Source organism: Kogia breviceps, chromosome 5 (genome assembly GCF_026419965.1).
Source record: "Kogia breviceps isolate mKogBre1 chromosome 5, mKogBre1 haplotype 1, whole genome shotgun sequence".
NCBI classification, from domain to species: domain Eukaryota; kingdom Metazoa; phylum Chordata; class Mammalia; order Artiodactyla; family Physeteridae; genus Kogia; species Kogia breviceps.
The window spans coordinates 85,413,229-85,433,998 of NC_081314.1; the positions used below are offsets into that span (position 1 = coordinate 85,413,229).

At 40.0% G+C, this 20,770-nt stretch overlaps 1 protein-coding gene across 5 annotated transcripts in view; it reads left to right on the top strand.

The window, feature by feature from the left end:
- Positions 1-20,770, top strand: part of IGSF11 (immunoglobulin superfamily member 11) — a 148,183-nt gene that overhangs the window by 28,082 nt on the left and 99,331 nt on the right. The window contains exon 1 of one of the 5 annotated variants that reach the window (XM_067034557.1): positions 4,723-4,743. The exons of 2 other annotated variants lie outside the window; for them this stretch is intronic. The gene's annotated coding sequence lies outside the window, so the exon portion shown is untranslated. Of the gene's footprint in view, positions 1-4,722; positions 4,744-14,295; positions 14,443-20,770 lie in introns of those variants that run through there. 2 more of the 5 variants (XM_067034553.1, XM_067034555.1) reach the window with 2 other exon arrangements.

Genomic DNA, 20,770 nt, shown 5'->3' on the forward strand with positions numbered 1-20,770 from the left:
TGATAAGGCTATTTTAGTAGAAGGTTTGAAACGGAAGCATCCTGAAGGAAAATGGAGGAGGTAACAGATGTGGATTATATTTGGGCAGTTTGACTAGAAGGAGAGAAATTTGACAACAGTTAGAGAAGAGAGCAGGGTCGAAAGAAATTGTTCAAAATAACAAAATTTTTGCTTTTTTGAAGGCACAAAGGAAGCGGCGAAAGAAAAGGGAGCACCTGAAATGTGAAGTGGTTGGGTGATGAAACAAACAAGATCCTGGTGGAGGTTGAGTGATGCTTTAAGTAAAGGAAGGAGTTACCCTACCTCCTGTGGGATGGAAGAGAAGGGCAAAAGGATAGGTAAAAAGATGGACACTACAGTGTGGTAGAGAGAATTCCTTGAATTTCTTCTAGAAAAGATGAAAAGTGAGGTGTTTGCCAGGAGTTGGAAGGGTAGGATGGGAAAAGGAGTTAAGAAAGAGGCATCTTTGGAAGAGCTGTTAAAGTCTGTGTGCTGTGAACTCAGTGAGAGATGATTAATGGGAATATCTGTTGGAAGTTGAATGGTGAATAGAAAAGCCAACCTTTTATGTTCATTTTGTTTTATATTTTTAGATTTGTGATTTTTGTTCCCCAACAACTCTGTCAGGTGGTCACTAGTACTGTAGCTTGCTTTGTTCTCACCGTTTTTGTGACCTGAGACCCTGTTTCTCAAGAACCTCCTTATGAATTAATTTTTACAAAGCATTCTGTCATTTTGGGGCAATAATAGCTAATGTGGTTAAAATAAAAGTGACCTTAAATGGACACTGTTATTAAGTACTATTGCTGTAAAGTTTATATATAATATATGCTTTAATTTAGCATTATAAATGAAGAGACATTTTGACTTTTTTACTTAGCAAATGATGTGCAGTGTGATTAGAAAAATCAAATATTTTCAACATTTTTTGCTCAATCATTTCTTATGAGGATTTTTTAAGAAACTCATGTTTTTACTGCTGTTTCCTTGTAGCCCTGAAGGAAACCCATTGTAATGAAATGAAGGAACCCATTGTAGGTGCTATTTCAACCATTGATGGAATATAGAAAGGATTTGGGATGAAATTAACTCTAAGATTGCTGTGTTCCATGTGATTCAGGCGGGCATGTATTGAGCAGTTTTAAGATTACAGACATAATTGTGATAGTTCCTTTTTTACAAAATGGTTTTATCATTGTGGTTATATATAACCTAGTTATTGAATACAGTGTTTTTGAAAGTGCTCATTTCTTTTAAAATAATCTTAGACATGGTTTACTTTTTGAAAATGTCATCTATTTTAAACATTTCTGTCTTGGAAAGAGGTTATACATTCACATGGCTGAAACTTCAAAAAATATATAAAAGAATACTTCATTGAAAAGTTTCCCTTGACCACATACCTCCAATATGTCTCCTCCACAGGGCAACCAATGTTGTTAGTTTTTTTGTTGTTGTTGTTAAGAAATATCATTTTAGAGTTATTTTGAGCATATTCAAATACATGTATAACCCTCCCCTTTTTCCTACACAAGTAGTAGCACACTGTACCTGTATGCTTCCTTATTATTTTTTTAATATCTGCACATTTCATTGTATTGGTGTAGCATAACTTGTCTTCCCTGTGGATGAATACTTAGGTAGTTTCCAAACTTTCACTATTGTAAACAATGCTAAGATGAATAAACTTATATTGTATATACATTATTTTGCATGTGTAACAGGATTGCTGAATTTACTTTAAATTAATCACATCAAAGAAAGCACCACCTGTCAAATTTTAGGGTAACAGGCTTTTGGACATGAATACAGAAAGTGCAGATTGAAATTTAAGGTTGTGTCGAGGCATTAAAAAGAAATAAAAACCTTACTTTGTGGTCCTGTCTGGTATTTTGTCTTATTTTTTAAAAACTATTTTTGAGGCTTCTTTTTGAATACAATAATAGACAAAATATTTCAAGCTGCTATTTTTAAGTACTTTTTTGGCAAATAACACATTGTGGGGGCAGTCTTTATTCCCCATAGATGAAAAGCCACTTTTGATGTTATATTTCCTGTATCTTTCCTTTTTTTCCATTGGATTTGGAAGTACTGGAGACATTTTGCAAGGCATAAGAAATTTGACCAGATAATGCGATATATACACAGTTGGTAAATATCATCTTGAGTTGAAGTTGCAGGATTTAACGTTTGTGTTATTTTATTGACTTATATTTCAATAATTCTTATGTTTTCTGTATTTAACCAGTGGTTCTTTATAGATATCAAATAAATGATATATTACTAAATATAAATCAGTTTAAAACCTTAGTACTGTCAAAGTCACCAGGCTGTTGTCTGTGGTCACCTGAATAGTTAATCAGCTGACTAGGTCATAAGCCAACCCCTCTTACACTATAGTCATACATGCTCCCTGGATATGTAGAAAGAGGTTCTCAAAAGTTCTGTTTTAAAAGTTAAAATATTTGAATAATTATTTTATTATTGACTTAAAAATTGAATACCATCTTATTGAACTTGAAGGGTTTGTATTCAGTAGTTAAGAAATACTGATACGGAGGAAAGTTAAGGAGGAAAAAGAATAGGAGGTTGTAATCAGTGTCTCCTACACCTGCATTTGGAAATGTAATCTTTACTTAAAGAACCTCTCTGGAAACTCTTCATGTTTATTTGTCATGTACAGTATTTTATATTAAATGCTTTGCACAGTACTATAGGAAGCCCACTGTAAGTCATAATTTAATTATTATTGTCTAAAAATCCTTATAGCAGCACATTCTAAGGCAGCTCTCTAGCGTCCGTGGGAGAGAGGAAGGGAGATAACTTTTGTATCTGTCGCCTAAACTGTTAACTTAGTCACATGCCCAGAATGAGAAATTGCCTGGTGTAGTGGTCAGGATACGGATTCCAAGTGACCCCAGATATACTGTCTGAGAGTCAGGAATGATTTATGATTAACTAATAGAGAAGGCATTTGGAAATTGGTGAGGACATCAGATAACAGAGGTATTGCAAAAGCAGTTTGAAGGAAGTGCCGAAATCATAGGCTGTGCTACCAAATCACTCCTTGTAAAGATCCCACCACAAATCTAGTGCTATCTCAGTGGTTTCTCTTGTCCTTGAAATGCTAACCTAGACCTGACCTGGAGCTGCAGAATTTCAGATTAGAGAGACACTTTAATCTCTTCTAAGAAGCTGAGCTTGCTTCAAGCTTTATTAACTTAGTTCATGATTATCTAAAATAGTCTTAGTCCTGTTTACCATAGATAACTCTACTTCTGTTAGTTCTGAAATAGTGAAGCCAAATGTCATTGGGATCCAGGCCCATACTGCCAGTTGCCAGTAGGGTAACTCTACTTAGATGTACCATAGTCACCTCAAACCCAGCCGGCCTGTAACTGAATTCATCGTCTTGTCCCAGACCTGATCCTCTCTCTTTCATTCTTTCAATGTACTAGGCACTGAGTATCCCAAGATGAATAAAACCAGACATGTTCTCTGTCTTGGACATTAAGTGCAATGGGAATTCACTGAAGGCTTAAACTTCAAAAAACAGTTTTTTAACACCTTAAAAAAGTAAAAATAGAACTGCCATATGACCCAGCAATCCCACTACTGGGCATATACCCTGGAAAAGCCATAATTCAAAAAGATATGTGTACCACAATGTTCATTGCAGCACTGTTTACAATTGCCAGGATATGGAAGCAACCTAAATGTCCATCGACAGATGAGTGGATAAAGATGTGGCACATATATACAATGGAATTATTACTCAGCCATAAGAAGGAACAAAATTGAGTTATTAGTAATGTGGTGAATGGACCTAGAGTCTGTCATACAGAGTGAAGTAAGTCAGAAAGAGAAAAACAAATACCGGATGCTAATGTACATATATGGAATCTAAAAGAATGGTACTGATGAACCTAGTGGCAGGGCAGGAATAAAGATGCAGACATAGAGAACGGACTGGAGGACACAGCGGGGGAGAGGAAGCTGGGACGAAGTGAGAGAGTAGCAATGACATATATACACTACCAAATGTAAAATAGATAGCTAGTGGGAAGCAGCAGCATAGCACAGGGAGGTCAGCTCGGTGCTTTGTGACCACCTAGAGGGGTGGGATAGGGAGGGTGGGAGGGAGGATGGGAGGGATATGGGGACAAATGTATACTTATAGCTGATTCACTTTACTGTACAACAGAAACTAACACAACATTGTAAAGCAATTATACTCCAATAAAGATTTAAAAAGAAAGGTTATCCTTGTTTGTAGACTGGATTGGAGTGAGTGGAGGAGAGTGGTGAGGAGAGAGATTGAGGCCATTGGAGAAATCAAGGAGTGAGATGATGGTGGCATGAACCAGAGTGGCGGCAGTGGCGATAGAAGTGGTGGGTGGATGAACCAAATTTTGGAATTAGAATCAGTGGCACACTTGGTGATGGACTGAATGGTGGTGGTGGGGTGCTCTGGAGAGCCTATGTCAAAGGTGATTCCCAGGTTTCTGGCTCAAACACTAGCATCGGCCTGGTGCCATATACTGAGACATGAAACCCTACACTGGAAAACAGGTTGGGGAGGAGGAGCAAGAGTTCAACTTTGAGAATTATTAGACTTGAAGTATCTTTAGGAGAGTCAACTGTCTCTTGTACATTTCCTCTTATCAATGACATTAACTCTTTTCATGCAGGCTAGAAGCCCAGAAGTTATCCATGATTCTTTTTCTTCACTCTCTACATTCAGTAAGTCATGAACTCTTGTCAATTCTGTAATTCTTTAGAGTTTTCTGGAGTCTTTTCTCCCCTTTCTCCATCATTAATGATTATTTTAAGCATTGGTCATTTTCCCCTGGACTATTGCACTGGCTTCCTAATAATCTCCATCTCCTGTTATCCTCTCTTTAGTCCAAAGTTTTCCACACCTTCTTCTGCCAGAGCACAAAGGGCTGTTCTGTGGTGGGTGGGTAGAGGGACATTGTCCAGGCCCTTCCAACACTGTTTCAACCAGAAGAGCCTTGCTTTTTTTACATCTTGGGTTTCTGCGTAAAATTTCATTTGAAGACACATTAAAAATAACATAGGTCAATAAAAACTGGAAAACCTCTTTCCCGAGTGAATCTTCATCCTACAGACAGTTACGTGGATGATATTTCTAAAAGGAATCTGATCGTTTCATTCACTGCTTAAAACCTTTCAATGCCTCACTATTACCTTTAGGGTAAGGTTTAAATTTTGTAGCATATCCACAAGATCTTTCGTGATCTGGCTTAATTTCCTCAACTCATCTTCTAACAGTCTAGTCTCACCCTTACTTGTTCCCCAGTTTCTTTCAGTCCCCCAAGCCTCTTTGCCTTGATTCTGGTTTGCTTCCCTTCCTCCATCCCCTTTTCCACACCATCCCCTTTTACCAGTCCTTTGAAGCCCTGCTCAGATGTTGTCATTCCTATGAGACATTTGTGGGTCATCTCTAGACAAAGTTAATTACTCCCTTCTCTGTACCATTTCTCTGCCCCCATACTTATACTAGTTTGCATACAGAGCACTGAACTTGAATCATGTGCTTACATGTCTGTCTTAGACTTAAGAGGCTGTGAACTCCTTGGCTGTTGGGCCCACTGTATCTTTTGTCTGTGTGTTGTAAACCTAGTCCTGGCCTATGGTGGACTTCAGTCAGTGTTTGTTGAAGTAAACGGAGCCAAAATTGGCAGCAAGTGCTGCTAGGTTTTGTTAATTCTTAGAGATTCAAGGTGTTTGGAATATAAATATTGCGTCCTTTGGTGCCCCCAGAGCCAGTCCAATTCTAGGCCAATGCTTGGGATATGAATGCATGTTGATATGAGAATAATTGTTCTACTTCAAGTATGCCTGGCCCCATGTGATATCAAGTAGCTTCCAGTATGGCTTTTAGGAGTGCATAAAGATTTGCGGTTTGGCACAATTTAAAAAAAGCTTTGTTGAGATATAATTTACATACCATAAAATCCACCCATCTATACAGCAGTTTTCAGTATGCAGATTTGTGCATCGATCACCATAATGTAATTTTAGAACATTTTCAGCCCTCCGGAAAGAAAGCTTGTGCACATTAATGGTCACTCTCTGCTCTCTCCCACCCCCTCCTAGTACTGGGCAACCTGTAGACTATTTTCTGCCTCTATAGAGTTGCCTATATGGTCTTTTATGACTAGCTTCTTTCACTTAGCATAGTGTTTTTGAGGTTCATTCATGTTTTAGCATGTACCAGTACTTCATTCCTTTTGTTTAATGCTGAATAATGTTATATGTGTGGGTGTACAAATTTCTATTTATCCATTCATCATTTGGTGGACATTTGGATTGTTTCTACTTTTTGGCTTTCATAAATACTGCTCTGAACATTTATGTACAGGTTTTGTGTGGACATATGTTTTCATTTTTCTTGCATATATACCCAGAGGTAAAAATTGCTGGACCTTGTGGCACGTCTCTGTTTAACTGCCAAACTATTTTCCAAAGTGGTTGCAGCATTTTAGGTTCTCCCCAGCAGTGTGTGAGGGTTTCAGCTTCTCCTCCTCCTCACCAACACTTGTTACTGTCTTTTTATTGTAGCCATTCTAGTGGGTTTGAAGTGATTTCTCATTTTCCTAATAACTAATAATGCTAAGCATATTTTCATGTGCTTATTCGCCATTTGTATGTTTTCTTTGGAGAAATGTGTTATTCAAACCCTTTGTCATTCTTTAATTGGTTTTTTTTGGTCTTTTTATTATTAAATTTTAAGATTTCTTTGTAGATGCTGGATGCAAGCCCCTTATCAGACATATGATTTATAAATATTTTCTCTCCTGTTGGTTGCCTTTTCACTTTATTGGTGGTGTCATTTGAAGCACAGACATTTTAAATTTTGATCAAGTTTAGTTAGCAAGTCTTCCCTTTTTTGCTTGTGCTTTTAGTACATTTCTAAGAAATCATTGCTTAGCTCTGGTGCAATTTCTTCAACTTCTCTTTTTCCATTGAACTTTTTTCTTCAATCCCAAAGTGGCTATGGAATCCTTGTAAGTTATCTGAGAGCCTGTGACTTGTTACAGCCCCAGGATCAGTTTCACAAAGCCAGGTGTATAAATCAGATAGGCCAAAATTGCACGCGTGCTTGGAGGTGGGGGTGAGGATGGTAACTGTTTGTCTTGCCAGTCTGGAAGAGGTATTTGCTAGAATCTGTTAATCTGGTGAATAAAAGCTTTTAAAATGTAGATCCAAATAGTGTATAAACAGGCTTTGCACTCTTTTACTAAATGTTTGAGGAATATCATCTAAATTAACTGTGTGCTGGAATCTTAGATTGTGGTTTACACTTGTATGTATGTAATAAGAGATTTACAAAAGGGGAGTATTTTGGTGAAATCTCCCAGTGTAGGTTGACCACTGGGAGACGCATAACATCCAGACTCAGATCTGTTATGTTAAATTTTTCAACATGTGAATAACCCTAGTAGTCTTTATTTTTTATTTGACATTTTGGAATATGGGTTGTTTGTGACGATTCTGGTACAATTCCCTGCTCTTCCTCTTAGTCCTAGTTTAAGAAATTGCTAATTGTCCATTCTTGCTGGAAAGTACTGATTTCCATTTGAATATAACAGTCTTTTTGCTAAAACTTTCCTGTGGTTGATTCGAGCAAATACAAGAAGCCTTCTGTTTGTGGACTGAATGTTCAGCCAGCCATGACGTGGCCACTATTCTCAATGAAGCTTATTCATCACTCTCCGTGCTGGTGCCTTATACGGGCCTTGCTGAGGATCCTGGGGACTTTGAATGGAGAGCTTCTCCTCTGCTTACCTCCATACACTGTCGGTATTAAGGGATTCTGTTCTTGATCTTTTCCAGACCTTGTGGATAATTAGATCTTTTTGTTTTCCGTTGATTCCCAATAGTGTCTTGCAGATGATAGGCGCTGATTGAGAATTTGTTCTTTTTCTAAGAACGGAATGGCAATTAATGCTCTTAGGAGAAAGTTTTTTGTTTTCTTCTCATATACATGAACATTTATCTTCGATCCAATGTCATTTTACACAGACATAGGTGATATTATGTTTTTATAAAGTAAAATGAAATGGCTGTTGATGATGTTAGATTCCAGGCTTATTACTCTTTAGGTAAATTAAACTTTTTAATATTTAATCTTGTATACTTGTTGAAGAATTAAAGTTTACAGGTTAATTGCTGAATTTCATTTATATAGATAGAGCTGTAGAGATACAATAGTGGTTATTTGTTCCAGTTCATGACTAGAAGGCAGTCAAAGTTGTTATAAAAGTAAGCCTATTATATACTTTGGTAAAATCAAGTGCCCTGAAACATAGCAGGCACTTATTATGAGAGCCTGGTCAAACACCATCAGACCACCATATCATGGCTCTTGAGCCTGTTTCACAACAGTAGTGTTAGGATGAGTAGTGTTCCCTGTGTGTGTTAGTTATGGCCATTGGGGGGTATAAATATCCATGATAGAATAATATTTGAATTGTTTTTGACTACATCTAACAACAGGCTTATTTTTTATTCAAAATATTTCGTGAAAATGGTATATGCTTGCTCTACATTCTCCACTCCTGTTGTTTTCCTCAGGAGTCACTGAGTTTCAGGGACTCACTAAGCCTGTGACCTCTATCCTAAGAAGAAGCCTAGCTCTGGATCTCAGTGGAGTTTACACTGTGTGTGGGAGGGCTGCACTTTCCCTGAAGACTGGGTGCTTCCAGAGGAGCTGGCTGGCTCAACAGTTTTCATTTAAGGGACTCAAACTTGCTCTGGGGACATTTCAGGAAATACGAATTTCTTCTAGCCAAGGGACCCTCCCTCCCCACTTAACACCACACACACACACACACACACACACACACACACACACACACACACACACACACACACACACCCCATACCCGTTAGAGTTTCCTTGAACCCTTCGAATTCTCTTGATTGAAAGTGAGTCTTGGTTTGTTACTTACTGAGGTAAGCACCTCAGACCTTCTGTGGTCCAGAACTAACTTCCAGGGAGTCTGAGGAGACCCTAGAATTGCCCTGGGACTAACAGTGAGGTACTTCCTCTTATTCCCCTTTGTAGCTCCCATAGTATCTACAATACTGCTCTGTTCATAGAATGTGCAAAATAAATGTGTTGGCTACAACTCTTTTTAAAAATTTTTTATGAAAGCTTATTTATTTATTTATTTTATTTTTGGCTGTGTCGGGTCTTCGTTTCTGTGAGAGGGCTTTCTCTAGTTGTGGCAAGCAGGGGCCACTCTTCATCGTGGTGTGCGGGCCTCTCACTGTCGTGGTCTCTCTTGTTGCAGAGCACAGGCTCCAGACGCGCAGGTTCAGTAGTTGTGGCTCACGAGCCTAGTTGCTCCATGGCATATGGGATCTTCCCAGACCAGGGCTTGAACCCGTGTCCCCTGCATTGGCAGGCAGATTCTCAACCAATGCGCCACCAGGGAAGCCCCGGCTGTAACTCTTTATCCATACTTCTTCTCCACTGATACATGTGAATCTATTTAGATTATTTAAGCCCAATATCATTCTAGAATTTCACATTTCACCCCAGATACCTCCCCTGTTTCTCAGCAACACACCCACTGTTCTTGTGTTTACTGAACTTTCACATTTTCATTCCAGAATTTCCCATTTTATCCCAATATCTCTCCTGTCTCTCAGTAACGCACTCACTCCTCATTCTTATACTTACCGATCTCTCTCTTGTATAATCACTTACTAAGTGAACAACTGTCTGATTACAGATTCTGACCCATATTGATAAGTAAGGAATATTATGCATGTTATACCTTTAAAAAAATTTCTCTAATGATACAGGTGTGCTCCAGGATGACAATTATGAACCTCAAGGTTATGTAATTTTCATAAGCTTTAGGTTGTCTACATTATCTCTCTAGGTAGCCCACACACAGATGAAGCCTTGGCTTAAAAACAACTCTTCCCACAGAGAAATAGAATGTGACTCTAAATTCCTTGATTTCTCTGTTTTAATTCTGATCTAAATTTATGTGTAATAGTTGATAATTATTTATTCATTTGAATAGGATCTGTGATGTGAGACAAGTGATTTTTTTTTCTTGAAAATAGTTTGTTCTGGTTGCAACAGGTCAACATATTCTAGGTGGATTATGCTGAATAAAAACATATTGTCTCTTCTTAAAAAAAATAAAATGAAATGAAACATTTCTCTAAGTCATTCTCTCTTGCCTATTTTCCTTGACATATGCAGGTTTCTTCACTTTCCACCTAAATTATTTTCCAGTATTTTCATAACTGGTCTCTATCTCTCCCTGTTCTCTCTCCCTTCAAACCAACCTACCTAAAGAATAACTTTAATGAAAATATAAACACATCCTCTCCTGGTTATAAAAATGGTCAGTGATTCCCTCTTGAGTTTTGGGTAGAGCCCAAAGCCTAAACTATAAAGTCATACAAGTTTCTTTGAATCTTTGTAGCTTAACTTTCTGCACTTTTACTGTTTATTACTTTGCCTCAAAGTCTGTGCTGTAAACATACCATCTACTTTTATGACCCCCAGGCTTTTGCAGATGCTCTTCCTCTGCCTGGGATGCCTTTCATGTCTCACTATGTCTGATGTATCCTTTGCAGCTCAAAGGTTATCTCCTCTCTGGACATGCCATTTTTCTTCGTCTGTGCTCATACAGTATCGTATTATATATAGTACTTCTGATATATCACTTTATTGCTTTGTGTACCAATACTTTTGTAAAATATAATAAAAATGAAATAGAAAAATGAGGTATAAAGAAGACATAGAAAATGGAAACCTCATTTTAAAATTATTAGATTCAACAGCCCTAAAATTACTAGGTTTCTAAATGATTATGCTCAGTTTTGAACTTAGCTATGTTTTTATGGACCAACAGCAAACAATTCACAGGTCGTCATTGGTCCACAGGTCACATTTTGTGTAGCACTGTTCTATAACATTTATCAAACAGTTTTACAGTTATTTGTATGCCTATTTGCTTTCCTGACTAGACTGGGGTTGTGTCATTTTATCTTGTGTTTTCCTTTGTCTGGTTTCTCATCCTTTGTCCCCTAACCTCCCCACCGACACCCCGGTCATCCCCTCCCCCCCAAAACCAGGTCTTAAAACAGTACATGACAGAGTTAATCAGTGAATGTTCATTGAAGGATTTAAGTGTAGCAGTGGTCTCATTACTGTGTAATCACAACTGGCTTGCATTTCAGTTCGCAAAGTCACATGGGTGGAGCTTTGTGTTAGTTCATACGGGTATTGCTTTGAACTTCGTGATGCCATAGTGATGTTCTGTTGGGGAAGGGGCTTGCTAACCCAGTCTGAAGTAGATGTGGTTATGTTGTACTCTGCCTAATTTCAGTAGTCTCTGAGAAATCTTGCATGCAACGCATGTCCACATTCTTAGCACAAGTGATAAAATAGCTCTCTGCTGTAGGGGAGGAGCAGAGAACTAGTAACACCACTGAAGCAACTTTTTAGCAAATACTTGTCTTGAGGGGAATGTTTGCTGCCAGTTACAAATGAAATGCTTTTAATTTTTCTGGTTTTACTGACATACTACATGCAGATGCCAGGCCTCCCACCCTTGGGGACATCCAGCCCTCACACCTGTCCTTCCATCCTCATTCACAGTTCATTACTCAGTTTAGAATCTGCATTTTTGACAGTTGTAGTTACCCAGCTTCAGAAGCTTAGAACTTGTCCCATATCTGTGATATTGGAACAGTGTTCTGCTATGGTGGAAAGCAGTGGAAATCTGAGTTCCAGCCCAGGCTTTGCTTCTAATTGACTGCATGACTCTGGGCAAGTCATACTCCCCTTATAACTTGTGTCCTCATTTGAAAATCCAGACTAGGTTATTTATAGGGTTGTTTTTTAACTCTTCTCTTTGGTCCCTGTGGGAGTCGACGTTTGCCTTCTTTGATTTTGGTCATTTAACTCTGGCTGGTGATCTTCACATACTGTCATGTACATACTGTGCCAGCAGTTACCATATTATATTGACATTCTCTTTGCTTTTTTTCCTTCCCCCCAGTGCACTGGAGTTTCCTCAAAGTCATCTTATTCATATTTGTGTTACCTGTTCTTGGCCCAGTGTCTCAATTCACGCCCTATTAATGTTGGTTGACTTGTTAAGCTGAACTCTGTCCTTTGTTTTTGCTACAGAGCTTTGTTTAGCTTTATGCCTACTGCGGAACAAACCTTGCATCAGTTGCATATTTGATATCCAATTAATATATTACAGAACTGTTTCAGGTTGTGGACGTCATGAAGCCCAGTTGGAGTGATGCTGATCAGTCCCACGACTGTGTACAGCAGGTGAGAGTTGTGGTTATTCATTCACTGTTCTCCTCTGGAGGGTCTCATTGATTATTAGCTTGATGGAGGATCTGAGTTGGTAGTCCTCTGTCTGGGCCTTCTTGGCCTCTGGCATCTGAGAGAAAGATTTGAGTTCTCTGCCCACAGACTGTCCAGCCCTGTGGGGCAGCCTGCCAAGAGTCTCAAGTCACATGCCCAGGGAGTTGCTGCTACATTTTTTCTTCCTTGTCTTTTTCAAGGCTGCTGTTGTTGGGCTCCGTGCCTGGTGTCCCTGAATTGTAGCTCTTTTAGTTCTCTGGGTGGTGAACTCCAAACATCGTTGAGCAGCCGGTGCAGTCTTTATTGGGGCTAGATTACCTCCACCGAGTAGACCAAGCATGTTTTTATGACATCACCAGGCAAGACTTGCAGCTGTGACCCGTACACTGAGCCCACAGTCCTCAGTCCCCACAGCGTGCCCCCGAATATCCCCAGCACAGGGTGTGCAGGGCTGTGGTGTGAGCTGTAGCTTGTCCTCACCCATGTCCTGGAGGAGAGTCCTCCTCATCCTGTGCGGTGAGCTCATGAACTAACCCTCATGCTTAGCTTCTCTAGGTAGGTATTCCATTGCACATTCTGTTTGCAGAGCTGAGCCCTGAGCCTCTTTGTAAGATCTTTCATACACCGAAGTGCTCAGATGCCACGAGGAAGGTTAGTACTTGGAGTTGTATTGTAATGATGGTGATGGATTAAAACTGAGCCCCTACATACGTTTTCCTAGGCTACGTGTTTCTGAAATGGTTCACAAGGTTAGAAGTTTAGTAGATGGATATCTAGTGGAATGAAACTAATTAAGTTTATTGCACCACTAGCCTTAACTTTCCTTAACATGGTGTTCTAAGTAACAGCCGTGGTTTTAGGATGATCCCATTACCGTGAGTCACCTATTCTGCTGAGAAATATGGAGAAAAGAGACTGTGAGTCTGGAGAACGTAGAAAATTTTCTTTTCTTCTTCTTTGTGTGGGCTTTCTTTCCATTTAATTTCTGTGTTCTCTCTCTTATGTGAAAGGCACTAACGGATTCATGTAAAACCTGTATTTTAATGTTGACCCATCTGCTTTCCAGTTGTTTAGCCTTGGGAGAATTTATTATCCTCTCTGAGCTATAGTTTCCTTCCTAGTGAAAACAAGATACTGCCACTACTATTTTAAACATTAAGCATCATGTGAAGGTGTGTACTTGGTGTGGTACCCGGCTGACCTGCGGAAGGATGATAAAGGACCCTTGCCGTTTTCCTGTTACATTGAGCATACACAATATTTCTTACTATAAACCCCTCATTTGTACCTGTAGTGAAAATGTTACAAACGGCATCAAGTAGAAATCGAGGCACGTAATGAAAAAAGTTTAGTGAACATTTCTTGGGCACCAGGCACTGTGAGTGGAGGAGAAGACAGCTTTCCTGAGCTGTTGGCAGTCTCACGGGTAATACAGAGAAACAAGCGGCGTTTGCAGAGGGTGTGATGGGTGCTGTGGCGGTGCGGCTGGTGTGCTCTGCAAATGCGGAGGCAGGGCACTCGCGCCTGAGGCGAGAGGAGCAGAAGGGATGGCAGAAAGTCAGGGGAGGGTTCCTGGAGGAGTGGGGTATTGAACTGTGGCTTGTTGAAGAGAGGAAGGAGGTTCCGGGCTGAGGGAACTACACGCGAAACACCAAAAAGTGTAAAGTAGCATGGGGCGTGCAGCGCAAGTCGTTCAGGCTGGCTTCATTGCGGCGATGTGTGACACGGCCAGTGCTGGACGGTGGAGCTGCTGATGGCCGGCCCATGGAAGGCCTTTCTGTCATGCTGAGAAACTTGGTTTGTCTCTTGGGGAGAACGGGCTCGTCATCGCGAGGCTCTCTTCTGAGGTGTGGCATGATCAAATTTGCATTTTAGAAGCATCCCTCCGGTGCGAGGGCGTAGAATCTGTTGGTGGGAGACAAGGTGAGGAGAGGGGGGACATATGCTAAGAGGCTGGTGCAGGAGTTCAGAGGAGAGATGATGAGGGTCGGAACTGAAAGAGCGGGTGGCAGAAGGGATGAAGAGGAGGACACCAACTGAGAGTAACTGAGGAGGTAAGAATCTGTGCCTCCTTCATGTTAAAGAATGAAAAAGCATCTGGGGGAATCTCCTAGGTTCTTGTCTTGGCTGCATAGGAATGGAGAATAATAAAGGAGGAAGGTCAGGTTTTGGAAAAAGATGATAAATTCAGTTTTGGATAAAATGAATGGGTTCTGCTTGTGGAATGTGATCCAGGGGAAGGGAGAACCAGGAAGCAATTTGATGCATGGGTCTAGGGCTTAAGGGAGGTCAGAGCCAGAAATGTAGCTTTTCACCTTGATCGATAATAACGACATAGGAAACAATAAGTAAAATGGTCGCTTTGTCCTTGCACTGTGACAGAGGGACAGATGTTTATAATATATCACAAATGAAGCTGTCATTAAAAATGTCCAATAGATCCCCCTCCCCTCCTACCTCAGTTCTCTCCTTAGTAGAGATAGGATATTGCTATTTCCCTTTTCTCTCTCAACCCCCATAGGGCCTTTTGGTTTGAAATACTGCTTTGAAATTAAATAAGGTTGAATTTTGAAGGGTCTTAAATTTTAATAAGATACTTTCTATAACTCTAAGCTGCATTATAATGTGGCTTAACATAACTTCTGATGCCTCTGGGAGTGCTTCTTAGTAATTTATTATCATTATTATTTTATCATTAGCTCTTAGACAAAAGTTGAGAGAAAATTATTAGAACAATCAGGATGTATTCCCTAGGCTGTGAAAGGGATAACTGTAAGGTCTCGGCTACAGTGGCTTTTTGTCTCCTCACTCAGCACACCCTGGCTTCTGTCTCCTGGGGGCTCTGCAGTTTTAGATCAGCATCAAGTTGTCGCTGAGTGGCAGCATTCAGTGACAGAGTTCTTACAGGTCAGAATGTTTTGGATAATCTTCCACATCCTCACCTTTCCTCATACCATTCTCTCTTCTTTTTTTCTTATTTCAGCGGACCTTAGGAAATCATATTCTTGGATGTTCTCCTTCTATTCCTTTGTGGGCTATACGTATTTTCCTTCATTTTCCTCTTGTCAGTATTGAAGTTTATGGTAACCTGTCCTTTTCTATCTTCTTCCACTTGAATATGCATAGAAAATCAGCCATGCTCTTCTGGAATCCTTAAAATTATAGCTTTGCCTGTTTTTTATTTTTCTTTCTCTCTCTCCTACTATCCATTGAGATGACAAATATTCTAGGTTCAATCACCGCTACTTCTCCCACCCCCACCCTCCAAATATACCTGTTAAACCTCTGTATTGCTTTAGATACAAGACCAACCACACTTGCCTTGAATACTTCTTATACTGGGAAGTTCGCTGTCTCATATGACTTGTTTCATTTTCAGCAGCTTCAGTTGTCAAAAGGCTTTCTTTATAATATAAACACGTGATGCTGTGATATGTTAAACAATGTACTTTCTGTTCCTGGTATTTTCTGCTGCCCTCTGACAGTTTCACTTTTTCTGGTTAGCAGGGGAGGGAAGAGACACCTCAGCAGAATGCAGAGAAGAGGCAAGTGTCTGGTTTTTGAATTTCAGAAATTACAAAGCCTGGGTCTGACTATGAAACTAAACTTGGAAAAGTCAGGAAAAATGATTTTGTAGACAAGTTGAGGGAGAGTCAGATAGGGAGTTGAGAGAGCCCAGATATTGGCCTTGTGCTTGAGAGAACCTCTAGGAAGGTTTGATGAATTCTAGAGGAGAGTGAACTTCTCCATAAGACCTCACAGCAAAACTGCAAAGATTAAGTTTCTCTGCCTCTCAGCTCAATGGGGGCTCATAGTCAAAATTAAGTGTAGTTATTGAAAAAATGAAGAGAATGAAGTTACATTTCTTGCCCATCTGATTTGTAGGCTGAGATTTGTATGTATTATTTCTATATTGAAAAACAGTGAGATGTAGTGTAAAATTGCACAGGCTTGGGAGCCAGATTAATTTGGGTTTAAATCTTGGCTCTGCATAATATCCTAGTCAAGTTACTTAATCTCTCTGAGTCTGTTTTTTTTTTTGTGTGTGTGTGTGTAACTGGAATAATAATACCCACTTTGTGGGAGTGTTTTGATGCTTAAATGAGAGGTACATACAGTCTCTAGAATGGTGTCTGGCTTATAATAGACACTCAGAAATAACTCTCTCACTTAATTTTTTGTCTCAGTACTACCTCTTATTTTGTCCTCTTAAGACTTAATAGAATATATCTAAATACTTTTTTCATATGATAGGCTTATAAATATTTGAAGACCAATATCCTCAACAGTGCCTAGCACTGTGTCTTGCATATTTGAGAAGCAGTGTGACATAGTGTATTCTGGAGCCTGTTGCTTGGATTTGAATCCCAGCTAGGCCTCTTACTAGCTTGGGTAAGTTACTTAACTTCTTTGGACCTCAATTTCCTTGTTTGTAAAATGGGATAATAATAATAATACCTATCTCGAGGTGGTTGTGGATATTAAAGATGTTAGCACGTATAAAGACTTCCAGATGCATGGTAGTTCATTAGGCATAGAATAAGTGCCTCATGGTGATAGAGACAATGCTACATGATCACCTAGTCCTGTTTTATTTTCCTCTTTAGAGCCAGGTCCTGGCTGCTTTTTCTTTTCTTCCTTGTGGGTTAGGTTGGGACCATGTGTTTATTCTAAACAGTAGATTATAAGTGGAGGTGACAGGTGTCATTTATGAGCCAAAGCACTTTGCCACGTGGATTGTAGAGACTCTCATGTGGATTGTAGAGACCTACTGGACTGAGTCCCTGATTCACCAATTAGTAGAGAGCTTCTGGATCCCTAGAGGACATTGTGTGAACAAGAAATAAACTTTGTTTAAAGCTGCTGAGATTTCAGAGTTAATTTGTTACTGAGGCACAATGTAGCCTATGAGGATTAATGTAATATGCCTGTTATGATTGTTGACTAGTTGAATACCAAATGAAAGAAACTGTTGAGTCAATTTTAGCAGAGGCCTCTTCAATGAAGATATTAAGGAGAGAGGAGGGGATTTTTTTAAGGAAACAGACAGCGTTGAGACAGGGACATTAATTTTTCTTTTTAAAAGAGGTTTCATGTAAGTTTATGACTGGGTGCTAGAATTCTTTGCCCTTCTTTTTCTTGCCCCATATCCTATAATAGAAATCTACTTGTTTTAAAGCTTCTTGTATCTTGTTAAACTTCAAACAGGTGTGTTATGGAGTGGTAATTGATAATTTTATTAATGAATGAGTTTATCAGATACCATTTAAAAAAAATAAATTTATTTATTTATTTTTGGCTGTGTTGGGTCTTCGTTTCTGTGCAAGGGCTTTCTCTAGTTGTGGCAAGTGGGGGCCACTCTTCATCTCAGTGCACAGGCCTCTCACTGTCACGGCCCCTCTCGTTCCGGAGCACAGGCTCCAGACGCGCAGGCTCAGTAGTTGTGGCTCACGGGCCCAGTTTGCTCTGCGGCATGTGGGATCTTCCCAGACCAGGACCCGAACCCGTATCCCCTGCATCGGCAGGCAGACTCTCAACCACTGCGCTACCAGGGAAGCCCTCAGATACCATTTGATAGTATTTACAACAGCATGAAAGGAGTTTGAAAAGATAGCTCCAAGGTTAGAGCCGATTGTTACCGTTAGCTAGAAAAAAAATTGGGAAAGCAAACTTATTTTTAAGGAGAAGATGGTGACTTCACTTTTGGACATTGAGTTTAAAGAGTATTAACATGGTGGTTGGATGTTTGACACTCCATCTCTTGTGAAACGCTGGGCTAACAGTGGTTTAGATAGGGACTTTCTGTTGTTAGGCTCAAATAACCCCATTCCCCCAATTTTATATTTGATAGAGCACATCTTTGAGATTATACAACAGGTTTGTGGAAGTATACGATTTATTATATAAACTTCAGACAGACTTTCTGTGAGCACATCTTTAGTTCATCGGGGGTACAAACTTATCTGTTATATGTAGTAACAGAAACCTACATGAAAGGAGTGAATTATTTTTTTAGGGAAAGGTACTACTGAAGAAAATAGAAAAGTGGAATGGCACTTAAAAGTATATATTTGGCTCTGTGAACAAAATGAATTTTTGATTTTTTTGGTTTAATTTTTCTTTTTCAAGGCAAAATTTCTTCAATAAAAGGATGAGAGAGGAGAATTTCTTCTCTGTCAAATTTAATCTGTAGCCATCTGCTGCTGTATCTCATTATGTTCTTCATGTAATTAGAGCAATTAGGATGAGGCTTGCACTATATATTGGTATTGGAAAGAGGGTTGAGCTGTTTGTAGGCTTATTTTGAGAGACTGGAGATTAACGGCCTAATCTTTTAGGTAAACTGATGGAAACTGAGAAATGTTTAAGCTACTAAAAGAAGAAGGGCAGTTTTTTCTCTTCTCTGTAGTGTTGCTTTCCTATCACCATGGTGACTAGGTATCTTGACAAACATGTTTTTAACGAGATGAACTCAAAAGGTAATAGAGAAGAAAGGTTGTAGAAGAAAGAGAGGAGGAGGGCTCTGTGGAGTGGTGATTGTGGTGGAAAACTCTCTGCAAAATTTTGACACTGAGCTGCTTGGAAGGCAGGCATGGAGAAGAGGAGAAGGAGAATTGAAAGGAGACAGCGTTGATTAGAGATGTACAGAACTCTCTTTTGGGGAGCCAGTCACCTGAATTTGGTTTGTGTACTGAAGAAGAGCAAGCGGGTTAGGTGCTGTAACGAAGATGTGCTAAACTATTGTGGGATCCCTCGGATAGGAGCGCAGTGCCACTCCACACACCCAGCCAGGATTAGTGTGCCAATTCCACATCCTGGGAGGGGCTTCTCGTGAGGGCTGACAGCTCTTCCTTCCTGCTCTGTCTCCCCCTCTGCCCTTTCATCTTCGTTTCAGTTGCCAATACACTAGTGGTGATTCTCATTACCAATAACTGAACTGTTGCATTATTTTCCAACTGATCTTTATCAAGTCATTATCTACTCCAATTCACCCTACCTGAGGCCACCAAATGCATTTTTATGAAACATCACTTCATTTTCCTCTCTCTTTTAATTCACGTGTTTTCCACATTGCCCGCAGTGCCGCACTTCTTACCCTGGCCTTCAAGTTCCTCTGAAAGGCTACTGACCCACGTTATCAACCATAGCTCTTCTACACGAACCCTACTATTTCCAGATAGTCTAGTGTCTTCCCTGTCTTAAGAATGTCTCAGGTTCATGTCCACTGCTGCATCTCTGCACATGATTTGCTGTTTTCTGAAAACCTCTTTATTTCTCTAAGTTCTGAATCCTTCAAGGTCTACCTCAGTACTTAACTATGCTAATTATTTTCTACCACTATTGTCTCTTATATTTTTATTGAATAGTCCTTACAGTGCTCAGAATAGTTGTTTATAATGTGGTAGATGCTGAAAAGTTGGTGGTGATTGAACCATAGGCCTTGAGATGTGGAAGAACTTTAGAGATCAAGATGGCCCATCTTGTTCTTAATTTCAAGTGGTTGTGGCACCGAGGCTCTGGGAACTCAGGCAGGCAAATCAGCTTAAAGAAATGAGTCGGGTCTTTACTGCATTTATTCGTTTAATCTTCTGTCAGAGCCCTGGTGTCACTGAATGGTTGACAGAGACCACCATTTTCTCCAGTTTTAAGGGGATTTATCCTGGATGCACTGAATGTGTTTAGCTTCTGGGTGCGTGCCCAGGGCTGTGTGCATGGAACACTTAATTCTAGGGGCTGTCCGTGCTCCACTGTATTCAGATCAGAACCTATTTATGTGTGCCAGGCCACTGCTGAGCTTGGCACATGGTGGTGGGCAGGAGAGGCCTGCTGGTCTCTGTGCATATGACAAGTTCAGCTCCTGCTGGGCGGGGCACATGCCGGGGTGAGAGAGCAGCAGAGGGGCAAAACACTGGGAGGGAGAGACCGGGGGTGAGTGCTAAGAGCAGAAAGAAAAGGAGATATTAAAAATGGAGGGGATTGGTATCCACATTCCTAGTGGAAACAGCCAGGGAGAGCATGGCTGCGATGTTTTTCTCAGTGTCTTGCATCTTTATCTGGGTCCTAGCATCACTTGAAGGTAACTGACTCCAACTCCTTATTCATTTATAGTGTGCTCTATGCCTTATCCCAACTCTACTTTAAGAAGGTGTTAATTCTTCATGAAAGGTGTCCATATTTTAGTTCTCCAGGGCTACTTAACTCTTTATTTTAGTTATGCCAGTGAGATCCTGGTCTGCATGTCTGAAGCTGTTCCATTTATCCTTGAATTATATGTCCAAAGCATTAAGCTCTAGCTCTTACAGATTCAGTCATGGAGTCTGTCCAAAGTGTCCAGGATACAGCTGCCCAGCCCTGTAACCATACTTTATGTTTCAGGCACAT